A 25,365-nucleotide genomic window follows, 5' to 3' on the forward strand; every position below is an offset into this window, starting at 1 on the left:
TAATGAGAGAAGGAATACAAATAGGAACAGGGAAAGAAGTCAAATACCCTTTGTACAGATGACATGATACTATGTGTAAGAAATCCTATAGACTCCACCCAAGAAGAACTCTTAGAACTATCAATCCTTCCTACTGCAAAGGCCTCTTTGTCTCTTCCAGGTCCCTACAGATGCTCCAGTTTAAACAAACAAACAAACAAAAACAAATAAACAAACAAACAAAAACTAAAAATTTGAAGCCAGTTTCACATACTAGAGAGAAATGTGCAATGTTACCTCATTCCATATGATTGTTCCAGTTCCATTCATTTACTTGGAAATTCCATAATTTCATCTGTCTTCACAGCTGAATAAAATTCCATTGTGCCAATGTACCACATTTTTATTATCCATTCATCAGTTGATGGACATCTTGACTCATTTCATTTCTTAGCTATTGTAAATATTAGCAGTAATAAACATGGATTTACAAATATCTCTGTATAGGATATGAAGTCACATGCGGGCTATAACAGGCCTGCAAATGCAAGCAAATGTGTCTCTGAGCTCAGTAAGCTGTCCTAGCACACAGTCAGTAGGAACTCTAAAGTATACCATAAGCCATAAGCACAGCTCATACCCTAGAGCTTATAACTGGCATAAGAAGGTTAGTCAGACTGAGCCTCTTTGTCCCACGAGCTTGTGCTGCCTCTGGGGAATCCCTATCGACCTACATGAAATTATAGAACATCCAGGTGGTGTGCACAGAGAACTACTAGATGTGCAAATCCACTGTTACAAACAGGCTGACAAATTACTTGTTATTTTCACATAATCACCTCCTTCAAGACCCTGTTTCTGAAAGAACAGATTCTGAGGTATGAAGGGCTTTGAAGCATCAACTTAGGAATTTGGGTAGAACACAACTCATCCTGATAATGATTATCCCCGCTCCCATCCTTGCCCTCTGGTCTCCCAGCAGCTCACACAGGCAACCTCTCCACATTTCTCTAGCGGGTCTTCTCTAGAGCACCTTTTCTTACCCTGCCTTACTCAAGGACACAGCCATGATGTACTTCCTGCTATGACAGTGCAAAGAATGACAGCCACAACCAGTCATCCTGGCTCAGAATGGGTGTTTGTTTTCCCACAACCCCTAGAAGGGAGCTATTGGTATGTCCACTCTCTGAGAAGCTATATGGCCTCAGTCAAATACCTTAAACTCTCTGGACCTGGGATTTCTGAGAGATCAGATAAAGAAGGCAAACTTGATCTAAAGCAAATTTGTGCTCCAAAATTCTGACTCACTTGGACCCAAAACAACATCATATGAGCATCTCTCACTATTGATGCTCTACTGCGTTGGTAAGGGGTAAGGTCACAGGGACAGTGAGCAGCCTGATCCCACACAGAGCTCTAGACTGAGGCCACTTGTTCATATAGAATATAGACTGACTAAATCTCTTAGTTTGAGAGTTTTTCGACAGGTACTATCTGGCTTGTTCAGTAAAAGTGTGGCTCCTAATGGATCCTCCAGAAATGGATCCTGAAGCAACTTGCCTCCTTTTTCTTGGTTACTCTGTGCTAAGAAGAAAACATTCTGATTATTTTCTTCTACTGAAGATAAGGGCTCACACAAACTTATGGCCTATGTGCACACTGAAGAATGACTAAGCAGATACCCCTCAATGCCAGAAGGGACAGGCACGCCAAAGCAACATGCTTTGTGTTATCCTTTCCAAATAACCTCACTCACTCTATCCTGAGTACACAGGCTTTGCTCATTTATCACGATCAACAGCTCCTACTGTGTGAGAGCTTGGATGAGCAGAGTCTGTCTAGAATCAATAAATGATACTCAGAAGAGCCAGCCCTGCACCAGGAACATGTCTTCCCCCTGCTCCCAGGTGTCTCAGCCCATTCCAAACCCTACTATACTGAAAGCCATTTCCTACATTTGTTTATGAGACTCTTAAGTGGCCTCAAAATGCTACTAGAAAAGATGTATGTGATCTAAAGCAGGAGATTGAAAAGTGGCATTTTAAACAGAGCCGTGCATTGGCCAACAGTGGTTCTCTGCCAGGGCTGAGGACACTCAGGAGCAGCCACTGGTACCCTCTCTCTACGCTTTGCTATTTAGAAAGCCATTTTCTGATTTCCTTCACTATTGAAGACAATTATAAAGAAAAACAGGGGTTGTGGATGTGGCTCATTATTTAGAGTGTTTCCTAGCATGTATGAGGCCTTGGGTTCTTCAATCTCCAGCACCCTATGAACTAGGTATGATGGTAGTAACACATGCCTGTAATCCCAGCTTTCACTAGGTAGTGGCAGAAGATCAGAAGTTTAAGGTTATCCTTGGCTATACAGGAAGTTTGAGGTCAACTTGGGCTACACGAGATCCTGTTTCAAAAAAGGAAAATGAAGTAAAGAAATAACTGTAGTCATTTCCCATCGCAAAAAAAGTTTCTTCCAAAGTCCAAAGGACACAGGAGTTAGCCTAAAATCAGGAAGTTAGGTCAGCATTAGTATGTGCCTGAACTGGAGTCAAGTATCTTTTTCTTTTTAAGACAAACATAGGCACGTATGGAAACCGGAAACCTAGGTGGGGAACATGGCCTCTCATAGGTTTTCCCTACCAGATGGCAGTGAGGAGGGTAAGCCTCTCAGAGGGATACGCATGGGAGAGGATATGGCTCTGACCTTACCCATGGTGCTTCTGGGTCCAGCACATCCTGCCTTAAGACAGGACGGTCAGAGCAGAAAGACTGAGGGAGAAACTCCTATGTGTAGAGATTCAAATGCCCAGTCCATGAAAGATGCAAAGAACTCACAAGTAACGGTCCTCAGGGAGCCAAAGCAGCTGTAGTAAGTGCTTCAGAACAATGGGTCTGCATTGTCCAGGCAGAGCCCGGGGGGAGGAGTCCCGTATTATTAGAGGTTTTCTCAAGGGGTGTTTTAAAGCAAACACACTCAGAACTACTATCCAGAGTAAGAAAAGACATATTGACAGCACATCCAAGAGATACTAATGTGCCATCCTCGACAAAAGCAAGTTACTACTCTATGATGAGGTGTTGGAGTTATACTTTGAAGACTGTAACATTTCTTTCAAATGTCTTAACATCTTTTCTGGCCCAGATATTTGTAGGCGTTCCCTTGAAAAGCAACATTTCTCCTGAAAGTCACAAAGCACAGTGTAATGAAGTACACTGTATTTGACATTTTTTCCCTTCATAGTTGGAATTCAAAGGTTAATCATCCAGGCACTACAGCGCATATCCATAATCACAACTTCCTGGAAGGCAGCTGTGGGAGAACCACTTACATGCAGAAGTTCAAGACCAGCCTTGGTAACATAGTAAGTTGCTCAACCTTGAAAACTTTACTAGACACTTCAGTTTCATACAATCCACACACATGCTTTAACATGTCATAAAATGAATGAAGATGCATGTCTAAGTTTATATCTGAATCAAATCACAAATCTTGTACAACATAAATCAGTGTCCAACCGAAGAAAATTCCAACATTTCCAATGTTTATGAAACATACACAAAAAATCGAATACATTTTAAAATCACAGGGATCATAACCAAATAAATCAAAGTGATACTTTCACAGACAAAGACTGGTATCAATCAAGACAACAGCTTCAACCTCAAAGGAATAAAAGACATGATTTATTCTAAAGCCAAGGTGAGTGATCACATCCTAGGAATATAGATTTGGGTCTCCCCAAATACCATGTCCGACAAGGTAGCAACTTGTGAATTTGTATAGTAAGAGAACAAAGAAAGCCATAAATCAAAACACCTTTTAAATACATTGGTGGGCACCATCAGGTAGGCGGGTCATAGCAAGATGGAAAGAACTCTAATAGGCCTTGGATGCTGACAACACTCTTAACCCTCTCATTGGTAGAAGACTATGGTTTTGTTAAACTAATACATTCTGGAATGTTTTTATCTGTTAGTCATAGGATATCAGGTCTGACAGAAGGAGGCAAGGAATGATACTTAGTGGCTTTAAGAAAGCCTGAGATAAATTATAACTAGGCTCTGAACCTGCAACATTGCAGTCTTTGTACATCACTGGAGCTCTGTCAACCAGCCACTGCAGACACAGCTCCTTTTCAGGAATTCTGTTTCACAGATTCCCCCACTGGCCAACCATCAGATTTTGTCCATTTTGGGGATATATTTTATTAAGTAGCATAATGTTCCACATAGCTAGGAAGGCTCATTTCCAGGTTCTGATGGAGATGAGGGTGAACAGGGAGCAAGAGAACAGACTTTAGGGAATGGAATAACTGGCAAAGTCGTTAGGAAACTCCTAGACCATATCAGAAATATTAGCCATCATTATACTCACACTGGACAAAACACAAAAGGCAAAATACAAAAGAAACTCAAGAAAACACCTGAAGGTAAGCCAAAAGCCAGAGGATTCTGGAAGTGAGCTATAGTCATGGAAGCAGAGAGGTCTGAAACAGTCACAGCAGCTGGAACACTGAGGAAAATCAGTCTTGGGTGTTTAACACCCATAATTCCTGCACTTGGGAGTTGGAGGCAGAAGATCTATAAGGCAAGAAAAGCCCTGTTTCAAAAATGGGGGGGCGCAGAGCAGGGGACATGGCTCAACAGTTAAAGAGCACTGGCTGCTCTTGCAGAGGACCTGAGTTCAGCTCCCAGCACTCATATGGCAGATCACAGCCATCTGTAGCCAGTTCCTAGGGATCCAATGCCCTCTCCTGGTTTCTGTGAGCACCAGGTATGCAAGGGCTTGAGGCTTGCCACCTGAGTTTCTGGTGCTCCCCTCAACAGGCAGGCAAAGGTTCACAGCCCTGACTCCTATACAGATAAAAACAGTAATAACACATCTGACCATCAGCAGGACCAAGCAGGACTCAGGAAGCTGTTTGACCTGGAAGACCAGATGTGGCTGAGGGCTGAGGGCATAGTGGAGGATATGTCTCCAGCTCTATGCTTCCCAGAGATCTTTAAAAACATGTCAAGGGGTAGTTCTAAGTAGGTAGACAGAGGTTCTGAGTCTCCTGGCACAGGTGGTCTTGAGAGCTGCAACACAAAGCAGTAAAACGTAGAGACAGCTATGACCCTGTTTCATACTCAAACAGAAGGCCTCTGGCCAAGATGCTCTTTCTCACATTAAGAACCAGAAGCGAGTCACAGTCTCACACTTTCTGTTTTGCTCTTCAAGACTGTTTTTTTTTTTCAAGGCCTTGTATTATTCTACAGGGTTTTATGTTTTGCATTATTTTTAGTTTCCAACAATTACCTGTAAGCAGTGTCTGTCTCAAGAGAACTCAGCAACCTCGTTCTCACAGATGAGTATCTGTGACTTGTACTCTGCCACATGAATAGTCAAACCCAGAGTGCTTCTTTCATGTAAGTGAAACCAAGCCCACAGGGCTCCCCAGGCCAGAGCCACAGAGTACATATCAACTGCCAAGCCACCTCCAGATGACAGAAAATGCTCTGCAAGGTAGAAGCATAAAAGATCTACAGTGCACTGAAACTTGCAAGGGTAAGTCACCAGGGAAGAGGGACAACAGTGTGTGGACATGAGCCACAGACAGACAGCCCGTGTTCTAGACAGGAAGGCCAATCTAGTCTGCTTGCATCTGCAGTCTCAGCTACCAGGTGGGTTGATGTTGCCAGCCCAAACAAAACAGCCAGATCCTGTCTCAGCCCTTTTAAAAGGGTTGGGGAAGCAAGGTATAAAGCATTCACTCACCAAGAGGCATTTACTAAATACTTACTATGTACCTTATGGCATCCTAAATCCATATGCACACAGGTGGCATGTATATACATACATATAGGCAAAACACCTGTATACATAAAATAGGGGTGAGGAAAAGAGGGAGGAGGTAGATTAAACAGTCTTAGTAACTAAAAAAACTATATATATATATATATATATATATATATAATAAAAAATGTAGGACTGTGGACATGTTTTAATATATGCTTTAGCAAGTCACATGCTGGAAGTTTTGTAGGAAGTGGAGCAGTGTTGAGAGGTGGCAGAAATACTAAAAGGCAGGGCCAAGCCCTCAAAAGACATTAACATAGTTCTTCTGGTACCCCAGAAGGTTCTTCTCAGAGGAAACGTTGATGAGAGTGAGCCTGGTCCCTTTAACTCTCTCTGGCTTTCAATCTTAACATGTGATTTCTTCTACACTGGCCTCTGCTATTGTGATGTCACCACCAGGAGGCCCTCACCAGAAGTGTTAGTGATAAAGTCATCTGATTTGGGACTTAGAACATCTAACACTTTGAGCTAGACAAAATTCTATTCAGATAGATAGATAGATAGATAGATAGATAGACAGACAGACAGATAGATAGACTTGAGAAAATACTAAAATGTTAAAACCCCACAAAAAGAAAGACTCACACATCCTATGAATAAATTTTGCCTAACTTTTTAGATGACCCTAAACTCCCAAGACTCAGCTAAAAATAAAAACTGAAATGAGATGTGAGCTGCAGAACAGAAGGAAGTTTTCAACCTGAGGCCACCTTCATAATGAAATTAAAAATCAGTGTCCTTCAAGAAATTCTAAGAGAACCCACAACATCTATGCTGTTCATTTCACAAACCAAGGAATAATTCGAACTCCGATATAGAAATACAGAGTCAAAGAAAACCACTCTCAAGAAAGAAAAAACACACCCATAGAACCACACCCCTCCCAGAAGATTTCAGAATTTGGACTGAGCGGATTTGAGCTCCTATCTGCCACCATGACCACTCAGGGTGTGGAAGAACAGGTTCTGCATCTAGGAATACACACCAGGAATCTGAGCAGAGAAACAAACTATTTTAAAAGGACCAGATGAAATTCCAAACTGAAAGCCAAGTGTCTGAAACTAAAACCTCACCTGACAGCCAGGCAGTGGTGGTGCATACATTTAACCCCAGCACTTGGAAGACAGAGGCAGTCGGATCTCTGTGAGTTTGAGGCCAGCATAATCTAGAGTTAGTTCCAGGACAGCCAAGGCTACACACAAGAAAACTCTGTGTCAAAAAACAAACAAACAAACCAAAAAAAACCTCACCTGAAGGCTGTCAGCAGCATGAGAATGTCAGAGGAACAAAGACATCATTTCACACACACACACACACACACACATACGCACACATACACACACACAATAATAATTAAAGCAAAAGAGGCCATGATTTGAAAGAGAGTAAGGGGGAAGGTACGTGGGAGTGTTTGGAGGGAGTAAAGGAAAGGGAGAAATGAATCATAATCTTTAAAAAAAAAATAAGAGACAGAGCCCCAGAGTTGAAGAGATGGCACAGGAATCAATAGTACTGACTGCTCTTCCAGAGGACTTGGGTTCAATTCCCAGCACCCACATGGCAGCTAACAACTGTCTGTAATGTGATGGGGATCTGATGCTCTCTTACGGCTTCCATAGGTTCCATGTAGTTCACAAACATGAATGCTACATTCCATGTAGTTCACAAACATGAATGCAAACAAAACACCCACAACATTTTTTGAAAATTTAATGTAAAAAAAGAAAAGCCTCAACACTAAGAAGTTAATTTCAAAGGCCCAAAACACAAGATGAAAAATATCCTAATAGAGCCTAAATGACCTAAGTTTCTACACATTTTGCCATTCTGAGTATTTTGTTTTAGTCATTTTGTTTCAGTCAAGTGACCTTAAAGGTTGAGGGAGAAAAATAAACTGGGACCTGAGAGACTTTCTGAACCCTTGCCTCCCAGCATGTAGGTCCGGGGGTCTCCCCTCAGTATATGACTGAAACTCTTGCTAAATAATTTTTTGACAAAACAAACAATTCTTTAAAAACAAAAAATTGAGCATTTTTTAAAGCATGAATATCCTGAACATATTCCTAAGCACCGATGGATTGAGTTTTATGGAAAAGGCAGCATGACAACGCCCAATTGACAGGTGAAAAAAAATGAGGCATAGAGAGGCAAGCAATTTGCCCAAAGCTGTGGCAGAGGAAACCCTCTAGCTGACTTAAAAACTGTTAGCAGACTGGAGAGATGCTGCAGGGTATAGATAAGAGTATCTTGTATATTGTATGGATGCATTGCCTGTCAATTGAAAAAACAAAAACAAACAAACAAACAAAACCTATGGCCTAGCCAGGCATAGGGGCACATGCCTTAAATTCCAGCACTTGGTGAGGCAGATGCAAGCAGAGAGCTGTGAGTTTGAGGCCAGCCTGGTCTACAAAGCAAGTTCAGGACAGCAAAAGCTATACAGAAAAACCCTGACTCGAAAAACAAAACAAAATAAGCAACAATAACAACAACTCCCCCCCCCAAAAAAAAAACAAAAACAAAAACAAAAAAACCTATGGCCTTAGGAAAGGATAGAACAGAAGGTGGGACATTCATCAGGTAGAAAGGATTCTAGGATAGAACCAGGCACAGGGGATTTGCTCTGAAAGATGTGAGGAAACAGACGTATGATGCCTGAGCAGAGATAACCAGAATGTAGATTAGAATAAATGGGTTATTTTGAGTTATGAGCCTGTCATAACAGGCGAGTCCATACCAGAGACAAAGGAAAGATAGATAGGTGTCCCACATCTGAGAGATTTATTCCACATGGTCCATCCGTTTCTCAAAGACCTCTGTTACTTCAGAGCTGTCAGAACCTAGTAGGCTCAAGGTCATCAGCCAATCTGAGCCTATCTGTATGTCCTAGGTGTCTGTAAATATAATTTGAATCTCATGAGTCATTATTCCAGGAGCTTGGGGCCAGGAGGAAAAGCATACACCCTACTGCACCAGTGGGCAAGAGCCTTAGCTCTGCAAACACAAGGACGTGACTTCAGATGCCCAACACCCACATAAAGCTAGGTGTGGTCTCAAAGCACAGACAGGGTTCTCGGGTTCACTGGCCAGCCAGTCTAGCTAGGAACAAACCAACAAGCCACCAGTGAGCTCCAGATTCAATGAGAACCCCTGTTCTAAGGCAATAAAGTGATAGTGAAAGCAGAACACCCAATGTCTGCCTCTGGCCTCTACACTCACATGTGCACACTCACCACTGACACCATCATCACCCACCCACACCCCAACACACTGCTTTCCCACCAGCTTTGCTGTAGATGATGCATCTTGACTGTACAATGAAAAGTTGCATTTTACTATCCTGTTGGCGAAGTTGCCTTCCACAGAATCGCCTTGTCCTCCACAAGAAGTTGCTTGTCTCTCTCTCCAGGGAAGGGTAGCCTTCAATTACATTCTCCTGATGGAGAAAATGATGCCTTTGGTAACTGCACTGGAACGAACCCAGAGAAAAGGAGCTAAAAAGATGTGAGTTCTAGAAGTTTTTAATCAGAAACTTTTTTTTAGATTCACATAGCCCAGAACCACCACTGGCTTAGAGATAGCAGTCTTGCCTGATATCAGAAAAGCAGACCTAACAAAGTTTCTAAGCACCTGTGCCAGCTTCTCTTCCTGACTCCCTCTGCAGTCCTTGTATCTGTGACACCTCAGCAAGGTGATCTTTGTTGGCCACAGACTCCATGCTGGCTGTCCTAGTTAGGGTTTCTATTGCTGTGATGAAATCACGACAAAAAGAAAGCTGGGGTTTATTTGGTTTATTTCCTTCCATATTGAAGGAAGTCAGGGCAGAAGTTTAAACAGAGCAGGATCCTGCAGCCAGGACCTGATACAGAAGCCTTGGAGGGGTGCTGCCTACTGGCTTGCTCTCCATGGCTTGCTCAGCCTTCTTGCTTATAGAACCCAGGACCACTATGCCAGGGATGGCACCACCCATAATAGGCTGGGCCCTTCCCAATCAATCACTAATTAAGAAAATGACCTACAGTTGGATTTATAGAGACATTTTCTCAACTGATATTCCCTCTTTTTAGATAACTCTAGTTTATGTCAAGTTGACATAAAACTAGACAGCATACTAGCTTCCAAAGTAAGTCTTTTTCCCTGCCCAAGTAACTGGCCCCTACAGTAGCTGGCTTTTCCCAGTGGCAGCAAATACAAGTCTTGGCTATGAAGCCACAGAGTTGATTAAAGGAGTCCTAACTCCAGTTACAAAACCAACTTTTTAAAAAATATGTTTCCTCATTCCTACAAACACATCAGGAATTTTTAGTACCTAAAGAAATGTTTCAGGGAAAAAAAAAAAAAAAGGCTCAGCAGTGAAGAGCACTGGATGCTCTTCCAGAGGACCAAGCATCTATTCTCAGCAACCTCATGGTGGCTCATAACCACCTGTAACTCGGGTTCCAGAAGATTCAGTGCCTTCTTTTGGCCTACACAGCACCAGGCACAAGACTGGCACAAGGCCGGGCATGGTAACACATGCCTTTAATCCCAGACCTCAGGGAGGCCAGAGGCAGGCAGATTGATGTGAGTTCAAGGCCAGTCTGGTCTACACAAACCCTGTCTCAAAAAACAAAAACAAAACTGGTATACAGGCATTCATGCAGCCAAAACACTTATGCACATACAATAAAACATTTTAAATTAAAAATGTTTCTAGGAACCCAGTGGTAGTGGAGCACACCTTTAATCCCAGCACTCAGGAGGCAGAGACAAGCAGATCTCCGAGTCTGAGGCCAGCCTGGTCTACAAAGTGAGTTCTAGGACAGCCAAGGCTACACAGAGAAACCCAGACTGGAAGAAACAGAATCAATCAATCAATCAATCAATTAATGTATGTTTCTATTAACTGCAGAAAAATTCATAATCTAAATACATTGAAATATCTGTTTTGTTTCCCTACCAAATGGAAAGTCTTAATATCATTCAAGCATATGCATTAGTATCCCTCACTATAGGGAAAGAACATTAATGTCAACAGTCCCCCAAATTAAAAGGAAAAGTTTCAACCAAGCACTTCATACCCCAATCGATTCTATTCATTTCAGTAAAACAGTAAAATGCTTTCTCTTCACCAGAACCTGGATGTAATTTGCTTCATGTTAGTTATAACGGAACTAAAAGAATAAAATAGCATAGCCTGTAAATCAGGAAACTCCAGGAATGTTCACATACACACTCTTTACATTATTATAACTTTCTTATCTGAAATTCCAGCCAGGAATTCCAATCAGGAGCCTAAGGCACAGCACACACTGATGACTGTTTTGTTTTGTTTGATCTGCACATAAACAGTCCAGAGAAAGTGAGGGGAAATAATATTTTACATTTCTACCTCTAAAGAATGGGCGTGCTGTGAAGGTCAATACCAACTGGAAGGCTCCAAAGGTACTCAGAATTGCCCTCAACTAGTCATCCTAAAGGCAGATAAACGCAACCGTTCAAGAAACCAGGCTATCAGGAGATCCCTGGATTTCTCTACTGTGGCTATTTAAAAGACACGCCAAAGAAAATAACCTAACAAGTTATAATCTTGGGTTGATGCAGAGTTTCCTCTTAAGGAAGAATCCAAAACCACAAAAAATTAGACTTGGGCTTGAAACCTTTTTAAGTGACACTTAAAGGGCTTCAACATCTAAAGAGACCACAGAAGCTTCTAGGACTAAAGCAATAGGAGGCCCAGCAGGAGACAGCACAGCATCTCAGAAACACTGTAAATACTGCACAAAGTACCTATTCCTTGGGGCCAAGAATAAATTTACCCAGTGAAAATAATCACCAGAAACTGGTAACCATTAGAGAATAGGAACTTGAAGGGAGAGCTGAGAGCCAGTAGCAGAACAGCTCAGGCTCATAACTGGTCCACAGAGAACCTCACAAAGCTGCTGACCTAAGATGCATTGTCATTCCATGACTCTTACTTAAATGATTTTTTAAAAACCACTCCTATTACATAAGCCATGGAAGTTCAGCACTTTAGAACTTTTAGGCCACTGCATCCACTTATCTTGGGAACTATTTCCTCTGGACAAACAGGGCAAGTGAGGCACATGCAGGTGGATGCTAGTTATTTCAAGAAATGGGCTGAAACAAAGTAGCACCGTCATTCCTCTGTGAAGATGTTGTAGAAGCCATGCCTAATGGTCGTTACCTATAATCTCAGTAGAAGGCTGAGGCAGGAGGATCTAGCTAAGAAAAACTGCATATTCAACATGGATCCCAGTGGCACCACAGCTGGTTTAGTTTTATACCTACTCTTGGAGATATCTGCACAATTATGAAGTCACCTGGCAAAGCATTTCCTACAACATGGCCCCATCCTCCAAAGAATCTCTACTGGGGCACATCTAGCTTAATACTTCATACTGCCTCTCCCATGGTCACTTTAAGGCCAGTCTCTTGTCTCCACTGGGGACTAGACTCTGAGCTTCTGCCCTTGAACATTCTCAAGCAAGCCTTAACTGCTGCTCCCTGAGGCCACCAACAAAGGAAGACTGGACCAGAGTGTGGAAGTGAAGGCAGAAATCTAGTCTAGAGTATCTGCCTATGTACGAGGTGAAGGGCAAAAACAGTCAAAAGCAGATCAGTCTGGTACTCGAATGCTGGTATGAGAGACAAAAAAGATTTCCATCTGACGCTACTCAGGGGACTGTCGTCTTCCCCTCCTCTTAAGACACAGAACCAGAAAAAGACACCTCCCTTCACAAAACCAAGGAGGTGACTGACTCTAGAACAAATGACAAAGAAAAACAGTGTCAAAATCTGATGGATGCAAAGATAATAATCAACTTCAAGGTGCACCCCAAATTAAAAAAATCTTATCATAAAGATGTATTTTAAAATAAAGAATACAGTAAGCTTTTTTAAGTCATAGACTCTAGATGACTGTAAACAGAGTAGATGCTTTCAAATTTCCTCATTCTTGAAGATTTTGTATACGTATATAAAGAAACAAGAGCAGACCCACCTCCCACTTCTCCCTTCCAACTTTCTCCAAATCCTCCCTAACTTGGCCCCTTCCTACTTAATGCCTTTACCTTTGTTTGTTAACCTAAGCCCAATTATTGCCGCATTCACACACAGCTCCAGGGACCTGTTTGCGGCAACAAGGGAATGAGATAAAAACAAATACACACAGACACAGACAGAAAGATGGGGTCAGAATCCTGGTAGGAAGAGCAGTCTCTGCTGGTCAGTCTTCAGATGTAAACATGGGGAGGGGAGGGCTAGAACGCTACAATGGGGGTTTTCCACACACACCGTCAAGACTCACACTTAGTGCCCACAGGAAGGCTCTGCTACCCTTCTGAGCCTGAGGAACCCCTATGGAGTCCTTGATATAGCTATGGCCAGTCAACATTCTCTCAAGATGTCATCAGGGCTTCCTGACCTCCCTACAAGTGCTACCCAGTTACATAAGGGTGTGGAGTCACCTACTGGATCATGGGAAATCCACCAGGGCCACATGTTCAATAACCCCTCAGTAAGGGATGGGACTTGGAGAGCACCTCCCCCATCTATGCCAGAATCAGGGCTGGGTTATCAAATGCAGCTTTTTATGCAGCTAACCACAGCTGTGTTGAGTTCACAAATGCAACAGCTATGTCAAGTCCAGAAGACAGCATTTCCCAGTGCTCTTCCCCATTATCCAGCTCTTACATTCTTTCTGCCTCCTCCTGTGAAATGTTCACTGGACCTTGTAGGAGCAGGGCTTGCTGTAGATGACCACCTATGACCTACAGCTACTCAGAGTCTCTGCATTAACTTGCTGCAGCAAGAAACCTCTCTTATTTTTTTTTTTTTTTGTGTGTGTGTGTCTGTGCTCATGTGTTAGTACAGTGCATATACAAGTGCCTGTGTGCATTAGGTATGCCTGTGGAGGTAAAAAGGCAAGCTAAGGAGTCATCCTCACCTCCCACCTTGTATGAGTCAAGTCCTGGCACACACTGTGCACACCAGGCTGCTGTCCTGGGTCACCAGAAGTCTCTCACCTTGCCGCAGGAGTACTGGCATTACCGTATCTGTCTTTTATGTGGAGTTTGGAGATCCAAACTCAGGTCCTCATGCTTGAGTACCAAGAATTTTTCCACAGAGTGATCTCCCAACCCTTTTTAAAAGTTGCTATCAGTAATGTTATCAATATAATCTCCTTTTTCATCTGTTGCTATAGAATTACATATTTGGGAAGCCTCAAACCACCTTGTGTTCCTCATGCTTTCTCTGTTCCTATGTTGAGGTTTGTACATATGATGAATCAGTTATCTAAACCACACTGATGAAGCGTTTTTCACAGCAAATGCCTTTCTCCTGAGGACATGTCTTGGAATGCCTGTTTGGTACACAATCTTAATTTTGGCTCCATCCAAGGAATATAGTGTAGTCTCCCTGAGACAGGTTTTAGGAACTGTCGACGGAAGAGAAAGGGATGACTTAGGGCTGACACACACTGCAAAAGGGATAGTATGTCCATGTGTGAACCAAAAGGAGGGTCCCTGAGCCTGCTGACTGTCCAGCTAAACTGGTGAGCCACAAGTTCAATGAGAGACTCTGTCTCAAAACAGAAAGAAGAATGACTGAGAAAGGCACCTGAAACGAACTTCTCGGGTTCACATATATGTGCTCTAGGGGATCTGATGCCTTCTTCTCATCACACAAGTTGAGTCCTAAATTACAGCCCACTACCCCTACAATGAGGCATACACAGTCCATCAAGAACCTGGCATCCAAAGCCTACCTCTCCCAAGCTCCCATAGCATCCTGCCTCCAAGCACAGGACCTCCCTCACAGCCCGGTATTCTCATGAAGGATAGTTAGAAAACACCTGAGACACAAGGGGCACACCTTTCTCCCCTAGTTCTAATATCTATCTCTCGCTGAGTGACACAAAGAATTTTCACACAACTGACTAAGACACCAGCAAAGAACTATGCTCCACTTTATCAGAAACAGCACAAACAACATTGCTGAAATCCACATTCCTTGGAACTTAAGTAAGCCTCCCTTTGATTCATGTTTCATCTCTCCTCGCTCTCCCTTCTCCAGGCACAAGTTAGCACGATGCACCTAGAAAAGTCTTCTCTTCAAAGACAGATTCCTATGGAATAAGAAAGGGGACTATCCCAGCATCTCTCTCCCTAATATCTAAATTCAGCTGCAGCATAAGTAGCTTCCAGTCACATACACAGCTGCTACGGAGCCAGTTTAGTGTGTTTCTCTCCATGCTTGACTCTTCAAATGTGTCCTGTCTTTCTGCTTCATCAACACTAACTGCTTTCCCCTGACCATCCTGACATTTTTTGTTGAGGAACACATACACAGACACACACACACACACACACAGAGTGTGAGTGGATGAAGTCTTGGGTATATTACTGACATGGGCACAGCCACATCAAAGCCCACAATGACTTAGAAACATGGAAATGGCAAAGCCTTCCCTGGGTGACACTCGGGAATAATAAAGCCTTCCTCTGGTCCAAGTGTTTAGGAAGGACTGGCCAGTGTGCACAAAAACCAGCAATCACAGCTTCCTCCTGCTCCTCTAACAAGACTGTTCCCCTATACAGCCATCCTCCTTGTGCTGATTGTATAGATGTTTCCATCAGAGTAAGCACATCCCACCCCATTCCAGCTTTTCTGTATGTCTGTCATTTCTTCATTCCTACATCACCCCAGTCAGGTTTCCAAGGCCACACCATGCAGGACTCAGCACACAAAAACACAGGCTCTGAGGGTCCTCGGAGTGTAATGAAACAATACCGAGTTGTGTCACCACATCTCCTGCTCTTGTTGATAGTTCCAACAGACTAGACTATACTCCTTGTTCTTTGTTTCAAGATTTATTTTATTTTTATTATTTATTTGTGTGCTCGGACGACCAGAAGGAAGTATTGGATCCCCTAGAGCTGGAACACCAAGTGAATCATCCACCTGAGTACTAGAAACTAACTCTGGTTCTCTACAAGAGCAGTAAGTACTCCTCCCCTCCATCTCCCCCACTGTGTAGCCTTGGCTGTCCTGGACTCACTTTGTAGACCAAGCTGGCCTTGAACTCACAGTGATCTGTCTGCCTCTGCCTCCCCAAGTGCAGTAAGTACTCTTAACCAATGAACCATTTCTTCATTGAGAAATTCTCTTAAAGAGAATCACAGGAGACAACTCTGTCTCTGCAAAGTAACACACTTTTACAACCTATTGTACATAATGCTATGCACAGAGGAGCACGCAAATGACCAACATTGCATTACCTCAGCCACAGCTGACACCTTGAAGTCTTCTTGTCACCTCCCCATTTGTTTACACTGTACTAAACTAGGTTTTCCATCACTGGCAGCTTAAACATCTTAACTGACATACTTCTGTATGTGTAACACTCTTAAGAGACATAACCCAGAGCTTCTGATTTCCCTAATAGACAATGACCTCCTCTGTGAATCTCCAACACATCAAAATCATTACTACACAAAGAAGACCCCCAGATACGGTAACCAGGATATTAAGACTGTATCACATCACACAAAAAAGAAAACACTGCTTTTCTCGAATGAGAAACAAAACAATGCACAAAAATGTGTAATACACAACAGCATTCTTTTCAAACTTGTGCAATCAAAATTATGTGTAGGGCTCTGGTTTCCTTCAGAAACAAAGCATGACTTGAATGCAAGGGAGAACACACACCAGCCTTTGGGAGACAAGAAGCCTCAAGTGCTCTCCAGCCCCTAAGTCTCAACAGGTGAGTCCATACCAGAGACAAAGGAAAGATAGATAGGTGTCCCACATCTGGGAGATTTACTCCACATGGTCGATCCATTTCTCAAAGACCTCTGTTACTTCAGAGCTGTCAGAATCTAGTAGGCTCAAGGTCATCGAGGAGGAGGATGGCAGAGGGAGGGACAAGCCTGTTTACCTCGGTCACTCTCCAACAGCTCCAGGTAGAGTTTGATCCAAAGTTTTGGCCTCCTGCTGTGAGTAACAAAAATTCTACCCCTGAGCCTGAATTTCCAATTCATATTAGAAGCCAAGGACTGAATTAAACCCAAACCCAGAGTCACCGCCACACAAATACTGATAAACAGAAAAGTAGCAGAGCACAAAAAAAGAAACTCTTCCAACCCAGGAATGTTTGAGCTCAGGTGGGGACAGGACACTGGGGTCCTGCTTCCCAGATCTTTATTGAGCCAGGCAGAGGAGTGGTACCTCACAGCTGCCTTGCTGAATTACTGAAAAGCAAGCATCCACTCTAGGAAGGGGGTACTTGTGCAGTTTAAATCTCAATGTCACATGGATTATCTTGTAAACTTAGAGAAGATCACCTACCAAATAAGATTCAAACCCATACTTTACCATAAGAATCCTGCTGAACGTTTGTAAAGATATAAATTCTACAAGATTTACACCCAGCTGTTAGCAAATGACCCCAGTCCAACCATGTCCTAGCATGGACCTATCATGCCTTCAAATTGCAAAGTAAAATGAGTTAGAGAAAGCCCATTTTTCTATTAGTTTATACAGATTGTAAAAAGTTAAATCCCAACTTTTCCTTAATAAAGTGTTCTTTTTCTAAGTCAGTGTTGTCACAGCTTATCTGAAGTTCACGTTTTTGGAGAAGGCTTACTATGTTCTCTTCTGAAAAAAAGAAAAAAAAAAGCAGTATCCTCCAATTTTTACTGAATTTCCTCTTTGCGTAAGAGAGAGCACCTTCTTTTCTTTACCTCATGAAGACTGGTGCTGCCAATGATGGGAATGACACACTGAGAAGTGAGTCATTTGGCAATTTCGTTACTGTGCTAATATCACCCCATGCACATATGCCAACCTAGATAGTGAAGGGTTATCACCTGAGTGGTGCTCAACATAGGCAACAAGCTCTAAGACATGAGATGCTTGAAGCTGCTGCTGGCATAGCAGAGCACACAGCCTTACAGTAAGCCTTCTATAAAGCAAAACTAAAGCCATGACAGTAAACCAGAAAGAGCTTGTTATTGTTACTGGGCTGGGGACGTGGTTCAGTAGTAGAGCCTGGCATACCTGAGACCATGGGCTCCGTCCCCCAAAGTAAGTATCATGCACTACCCCTAGCTGGATGAACTAATTCTTATAAAGCTCGAAGATTAGACTGTTGACATCAGCGATTCCCTGAACTAGGAAGTAACAATCATTAAAAGGGATGATACCCCTCAGAAATTTTTCAGTTCCTATTAGGACCACCTTCACATACGTGGTTTGTCTTCCAACAAAGCATTAGTGTCCGGCAACTGACTACAGACTAGCTTGATCTGTAGTAGTTTACGCCACTAGCAGACGATGTAAAATGAAGACTGCAGGCAAGCTGGCTTGTGCCCTAACTGCTTCCACGGGCATGTTTTTTTCTCATTCACACCTGTTCTTGCACAAAGTTCATACACTGCCATGGCTTAATGTACTGTTTCATTCTTTTTCCCCCTCTCCCTGTTTTAAAACTAGTAAACCCAGTCAAGAAATTGGAAATCTCTGCCAAAGCCTCTAAGAAGAAACCATCTTCACAGTCCCTCTACCTGCCTTGTGCATCCACTGACCTTTTTACAAGGGCCCTCCGTGGACCTTCTCCCCAGCTCTAAAGCTTGGCTAAATCTTGTGGAGATGACAGAGTGCATCACTCTTCGTTTCCACCCCATACAAAAAGCTACTGAGAGCCCCTGACAATGTGTGTGTGTAAGAAACCTTGAGTCGGAGCCCCCCACCATGGGATGTGTGAACTTCGACAACTGGACTGAATGAACCCAAACACAGGGTCACTACCGTTCAGCTACCGAGGAACCAGCCTCCGAGGTGCACAACAAAGTGACAGAACTGGTGCGCAGACAGGGACGGCCTTGACACAGATGCAACAGGCTCCTCCGCCCCCAAGAGAGAAGTGTCCCAGTTTTCAACGACCAAGTGCAAACTGATAATACAACCAGAGATCGCACGGACGTCTTCAGGAGGCAGAGGAGAGATCGACGTGCGGTAAACGGCAGTAGGTTCTCCCAATCAAGCACGGTCTTCGGGTTTTCCAGGGGGGAGGGGGGGGCTGGTAGGCGCAGACACAGGCTGGGGTCGCCTCCCGCTCCGGTTCCCCTCATCAAAAAGAGGACGAAGGCGGGAAGCACGGCGGGCACGGGCATCCGCGCTCCAACTTCGTCAAAGTTTAGAGCGGCGGCTGCAGCCCACCAGCACGCTGAGCTGGGTGCAGACCACCGCCGCAGAGAAGTGGGACTCCGGCGTGACTTTCCGAGCAAGCGCACGCCCGCATCCCAGGCGTTCTCTCCATTACGTATCGGCCGCAGCACGAGGACGCGGACCCCCGCGGACCCGCTCGGCCCTCCTCGGCCCTGCTCGGCATCCCTCGGCCCCGCTCGGCCCCGCTCGGCTCCCCTCCCCTCAGCTCCTCTCCTACGCCTAACTCACCTGGGGAGTGGGTGGCTCTACCCTACGAAGGCTGAGTCGGGGACGCGAGCGCCGGCAGTCTGGTGCAGAGCGGTCCGTGGGCTCCCCTGGGGCGTGCGTCCCTCGGCCGCTCTTTGTGTCTGGCGGCCGCGCTCCCCTGGGCTCCCAAGGCCTTTGGGCACCGCCCCCTCGTTCTCGCGGGCACTCCCCAGGGAAGGGAAGGGGCGGGCCCGGGGGCGGGGCCTGCAGGGGCGGGGCCAAGGGCCTAGCTGGTCAAGAAAAGAAGGACGCAGGATGAAAGCTAGGCTCTGGGAGTTAGAGTGTCATGAAAAACAAGTGACCAAAGTCGTTTCAAGTGGAGAATTCCACAGAGTGGAAGGCAGCCAGGGACCTGTAAAAATCCCATACCATACTCTGATCAGCCACACTTTGGCTGTATGTCTCAGCCAATGATGGACATGACAGCTCTACCCTGTGACAGAGGTGTAGCTGTGGGACATATGACCAGGACCCAGCTTCCCTCTAAATTATAATATGAGCTTCCCAAAGCGTGCTGTGCCGTAGTTATCACGGTAAAGAACGTATTTTATTGGGACCACGGAGATAGCTCAGTTCGTAAAGGCACTTGTCTGGCAAGCCTGATGACCTGACCAGAACGCATGTAGACGTGATAGGAGGTGTTGGAAAGACTGCTCAGCAGTGAAGAACGCTGGCTGCCCTTCCTGAGGACCCATGTTCATGGAAGGTCACAACCATCTGTAACTCCAGTTCCACAGCATCCAATGTAATTTCCTAGACTCCTCAGGCCTCAGGAGTACATGGGTTACATAGACATACCTGCAGGCAAAACACCCATACATATAATTTTTTAAAGTTAGAGGTAAAACAAATCAACTCCACAGAGCTTTCCTCTGGTCTCTCTCTCTCTCTCTCTCTCTCTCTCTCTCACACACACACACACACAAACACACACCTGAGGAACATGCTTTTCTGGACACACACACTTATAAACATGCAAACACACATTCACACAATAAGTTTTAAAAACAGTTTAAAAGACTATCTGCTTTTTACATCTTTTTATACCGTGTTTGGGTTTTTTATGTGCTGTTAGAAAATCAGTGTCGTTTCCTAGATGTTGGACTTTATACAACCAATTATACAGTCTCTGGGATCTCACTTTCTTTATCTGTGAAGTGGAAATGTGAAAAATAACCCATTGCAGGAACATGAACTAATTGATCCAGTCAAGTCAGCAGCCTAAATTAGTCATCATAGCAGGGACTCCTAGCCAGAGAGAATAGGGCATGTTACTCTGTTTTCCCTAACTATAGCAAATAGCTGAGATAAGAAACTTACACAGAAGGGGAAAAGGTTTCTTTGGGCTTGCAGTTGTAGAGGTTTCAGTCTGTGATCATTTTATCTTTGTTTCTGCGCTTGTGCCAAATTGCCACATCAGAGCTAGAATGCAGGGGTAGAGGGAGAATCCCAGAGTCCCTTCAGGGGGACCCCCTCAATGACTAGAAGACATGGTACGAGATCCCAGGCCACACATCCCAACACCATCACATCCTGGTTAGTCTTTTTTTCTGTGAACATTTCATTTGTTTGATTTTTGAAGGTTATTCGTCAATTTAGTTAGTGCATGTGTGGTGTGGGACTCATGCCCTTCATGGTGTGCACCCTTGTGCAGCAAGTGCTTTTATCGGCTAAACTGTCTCCCAGAAGGTAGTATCTTTTTAAAAAAAAATTCTTCCCATCTCTTTTTAAAAACATAAATGGTAGCTCATATCCTCCCTAGCCATCACTAAAGGAATGGCATTTGGACCAGGTTCTGAGACTACCTGATTTCCAGTATGAGGAAAGTTACTTTTCCAGATAGAGATATACATTCTAAATTTGCCCTGCAAATCATTTTGGAGGACAGATTACACTTACCACTTCAACAAGAAAAACTGCATTGTCATTGGACAAAATAGGATGCCTTTTCATTTGTGGACACAATGTATCATTTTGAAGCCAAGGATCTGGGAAGCAAGGCTCCTGCCCTAGAGTCTCTGTATTTAGCAGCTCAGGCTGACACCTTATCAACTCTCAGCAGCTCAGCGAATGCTGAGCAACCTGGTGGCTCACCACCTAGTCTGGCTGACTCACACTAATTTTAAAATAATCAACAGGCTGTGCAGCTGTCACAGCTCTCCTTTAATTTTATACTGTTGTTTTGGCAGTTACTCAGTAAACCCTTGAGAAAAAGAAAAATATTGCTTTTTCTTTTCTTTTCTTTTTGTTCATTTGTTTGCTTTGGTGCTGAGCAGGAAGGTACAGACTTCAGTTTGCTAAGCATGTATTCTACCACTGATAAACATCTCCAGTCTTAACATTATATTATCAACATAGGCTAAAATGAGAAGCACTAACAGAATTTCTTTCTGGTCATTGGACTATGTCTTCTTTGATTCTTTTGATTTTATCTTCTTGTTCCTGACTAAAGCAGGAGAGGAAACGGGAGCATCTCTGCAAAGGTCTCACAGTGTCCTTGAGCAAGCATCCCTTTTTAAAATCTGTTTTTGCCACAACTTGATATGAGTGACGTTTGGTTTTGGTGTTGCAGATTGAATCCAGGGCTGTGTGCATGTAGGTATATACTTTAATATTGAGCTTCACTCCCAGTCTACAGGTGACCTTATGACTTCCTGCCTGCATTTTCCCCCTTCCTCCTTCCCTCACTCTCTCCCTTTGTTCTTTTCTTCCTCTCTCCCTTCCTTCACCACTGAGCTATATCCGAATAGGCCTTCTTGTCCAGTATTTCTGGTATCAGTTGACTTGTACTGTGTGGTGTCTTTCTTCCTCTCCCAACCCCTGCCCTTCTTCCTCTCCTCCTCCTCCTACTTTTTGTGAGACAGAGTCTTTCCATGTGGACCAGTCTGGTCTGGAACTTGCAATCCTCCTATCCCAACCTTCCAAATATCAGGATTATAGGTACGTGCCACCACATTCTATTCCTTTCTTTTCCTTTCTGGTAGTCTAGTAGCTAGAGGGTGTGGCAGGGATGGGGATGAAACAGAGTGACAGATCAGCTAAGATGCTGCCTTAGTCCAGTTCAGTTTTTGTTACTACAAAGATACTTACAGCTGGGCAATAATAAAGAAGAGAGTTTAACTGAGCTTACAGTTTTGAGGGCTGATGGTCTATGATCAGCCAACTAATGTTGGCTTATAAGGCCACACATGGGCCACACAGGGTTGTCTCAGTGGTTAAGAATGCATGCTCAGGCAGGCAGATCTCTGTGAGTTCAAGGGCAGCCTGGTCTACAAAGCGAGTCCAGGATAGCCAAGGCTACACAGAGAAACCCTGTCTCGAAAAGGACTGAAGTTCAGTTCCCAGCTCTCGTATCAGGCTGCCCATGACCACCTGTAACTTAGCAATAGGGAATCTGATGCTGTTCTTCCTAAAAAGTGGCTAAATTTTCCCCCATGGCCTTTAATGAGTTTACGTTTTAAGATAGTGGAATCCAGATTCAGTAACCTTCATCTAACCTCCTCGTGGACATCATGGCCCTGTGGTCTTCTCTCCAGGAAAATCTTGCACTGATGATTCAGGAGAGGGCCCTTCATGTTAATGCACCAAGCTTCCCTTCCACTGACTTGAGTCTGTCCACCTATCAGGTTGTGTTCAGATTTGCCCACAGAAAAATTATTTCATTCATTTGTGTGTGTGTATGTGTGTGTATGAGTGTGGCACGTGTACCACAACATATGTGTAGAGGTCAGAGGAAGATTTAGGGTAATGTCAGTTCTCCCCTTCCACTGTGTAGATCCCAACAGGTCTTCAGGCTTGGTTGACTTCATCAGCTGAGCCATCTCACTAGCTCCAGCTCTGCCCATTTTTGAGAAGATACCCCGAGTACGCACAACATCCAGTCCATTGAATGAACTGTCTTGCTCTGCATTTTCCTGCTCTGTTAAGTCCTACGCTGCTCAAGCCCCACAGTTAGGCTTTACTTCTCCACACTAAATGGAAAGGTTCTACCATAAGGAATGATGGATGGTCTGTGCACCACATCTCCCACAGCAGGAAGCCTGATAAAGTCAGATGCCATGTTTTACCTAACTCTGTGATAGATTATATATGCTCTGGCAATGAGTTCAATGCATGTGGCTTGGAAAAACTGTTTCTATAAAACAGACTTTTTTTTTTCATGAAATTTCCATCACTCCATACATGGAGTCAGGACATGACAGCAACCTTCACACAGTTGTGCTTTGACAAATGGCCACAGAGACTGCATTTTGTTTTTTGATTTGCAGTGCTGCTAGCTCACATTCAATTATCAAGCGAGGCGGTGGTGGCACATGCCTTTAATTCTAGCACTTCGGGAGGCAAAGGCAGGCAGATCTCTGTGAGTTCAAGGCCAGCCTGGTCTACGGAGTGAGTTCTAAGACAGCCAAGGCTACACAGAGAAACCCTGTCTCAAACAACAACAACAACAACAACAAAACAAACAAAAGGGAACTATCGACTGTATTCTTTAGAACTTTATTCTTTCAAAGAAAAACTGGCCATGTATGGGGGCATACACCTTTAATCTCAGTACTCAGGAGGCAAAAGCAGGTGTAGCTTTGTGAATTTAAGGCCATAATGATCTACATAAGCCAGTTCCAGGACAGCCAGGGTTATATAATAGACCTGGAATGTTCCTCAATTTGAGTTTATCTGATGTTATCTGATGTTTAGACTAGTATTATGGGCTTTGAGGAAGAACACAGAATGAAGAGCCTTTGTCATAACATCATATCAGGTAGTACTTAACATCTGCAGGATTTCTTGGGGACAACATTTTGCTTTGCTGTTCCCAAGACAACACCTGAGCCTGAGCAATCCTCCAGCTCTGCCTCCCAAATAGTGAGGGCTGCTGCTATGCAAGGTTGCATCTGGCTTTGACGTTATTAGTGATGTTAATCTTGACTGCTGGGTTGCTCTTGGTTCAGGTATTGGCTGCCAGGTTTCTCCTCTACTCTAGCGTCTCAATTTCCCTTTCCATATTCTATTCTTTGGAAGCAAGTTAAAATTCAGCCCACGGTCTAGGAGAGGATTAAATTCCATCTCCTGAGGGTGAATTATTTACATATATTATTTAGTATTCTTTATAGGGAAGACCTATCTCTTATTCCTCATTCACTTATTTTTTAATCATTTATGTCAGCATGGACTTCTGTATACTCATTTTATATACCTATTATTGCAAATTGTTCCAGCTTTAGCTGCTGGGGACTCATTCAGAATATTCCACTGAGGCTCCTTTTTTGTTGTTGTTTCTTTGTTTTAAGTTAGGACCGCATTTCCTCAATGTTTGGTGCTGTTCAATGTTCTAGGTTCCTCATAGTTTCCTTGTCTTACTACTAGCGTCAGACCATATCTTTAAAAAGCCTTGATTTCCTTCATTGGAGAACTGGGTTTAGAAACCAAGATACAGGGCTGGAGAGATGGCTCAGAGGTTAAGAGCACTGACTGTTCTTCTAGAGGACCTGGGTTCAATTCCCACCATTCACATGGCAGCTCATAACTGGCTGTAATACCAGTTCCAGGGGCTTTGGCACCCTCACACATACATGTAGGCGAAGCCCCAATGTACATAAACATAAGTAAATCTTCAGAAACCAAGATCTGAACGAGTCTCTTTATTGAGATTGCTATCATCTGCCTACCAACCTAATTATATGCTAACTATATATACTATGTGTTAAATAAACTCACTCATAATTAAGCCTCCAATTTAAATGTGATACTATAGGCTTTAATTAGTAATTCCGTTCAAAATTAATTATTTTAGTGTGCAAACTAATGATTTTTATATGTATCATCTTACCACACTCTTATTCAATCTCTCATCAATCTCTTATTCAAGCTCTCACATGTCCCTTCTTTCTTCCTACTGTTTATCTTCTTTTTTGAAAATAACTCACCTTCTTTCATATCATACGTAAATATATTTATATTTATTTATATATGCAGATTTTGTGTCAGAATATATATTTTCTCCCATTTTCCTTTCTTTTGCTCTCTCCCCATTTCTTCAGAGTCTGTTCTCTTCCCCATCACAGTATT

At 43.5% G+C, this 25,365-nt stretch overlaps 1 protein-coding gene across 3 annotated transcripts in view; it reads right to left on the minus strand.

Annotated features, from left to right (window-relative positions):
* Ninl (ninein like) overlaps nt 1-19,438 on the minus strand; it is an 87,575-nt gene extending 68,137 nt beyond the window's left edge. For all 3 annotated transcript variants that reach the window (XM_060383115.1, XM_060383114.1, XM_060383113.1), the window contains exon 1: nt 19,282-19,438. The gene's annotated coding sequence lies outside the window, so the exon portion shown is untranslated. The remainder of the gene's footprint in view (nt 1-19,281) is intronic.
* Nucleotides 19,439-25,365: the final 5,927 nt, after the last annotated feature.

Source organism: Meriones unguiculatus, chromosome 4, assembly GCF_030254825.1.
Source record: "Meriones unguiculatus strain TT.TT164.6M chromosome 4, Bangor_MerUng_6.1, whole genome shotgun sequence".
NCBI lineage: Eukaryota > Metazoa > Chordata > Mammalia > Rodentia > Muridae > Meriones > Meriones unguiculatus.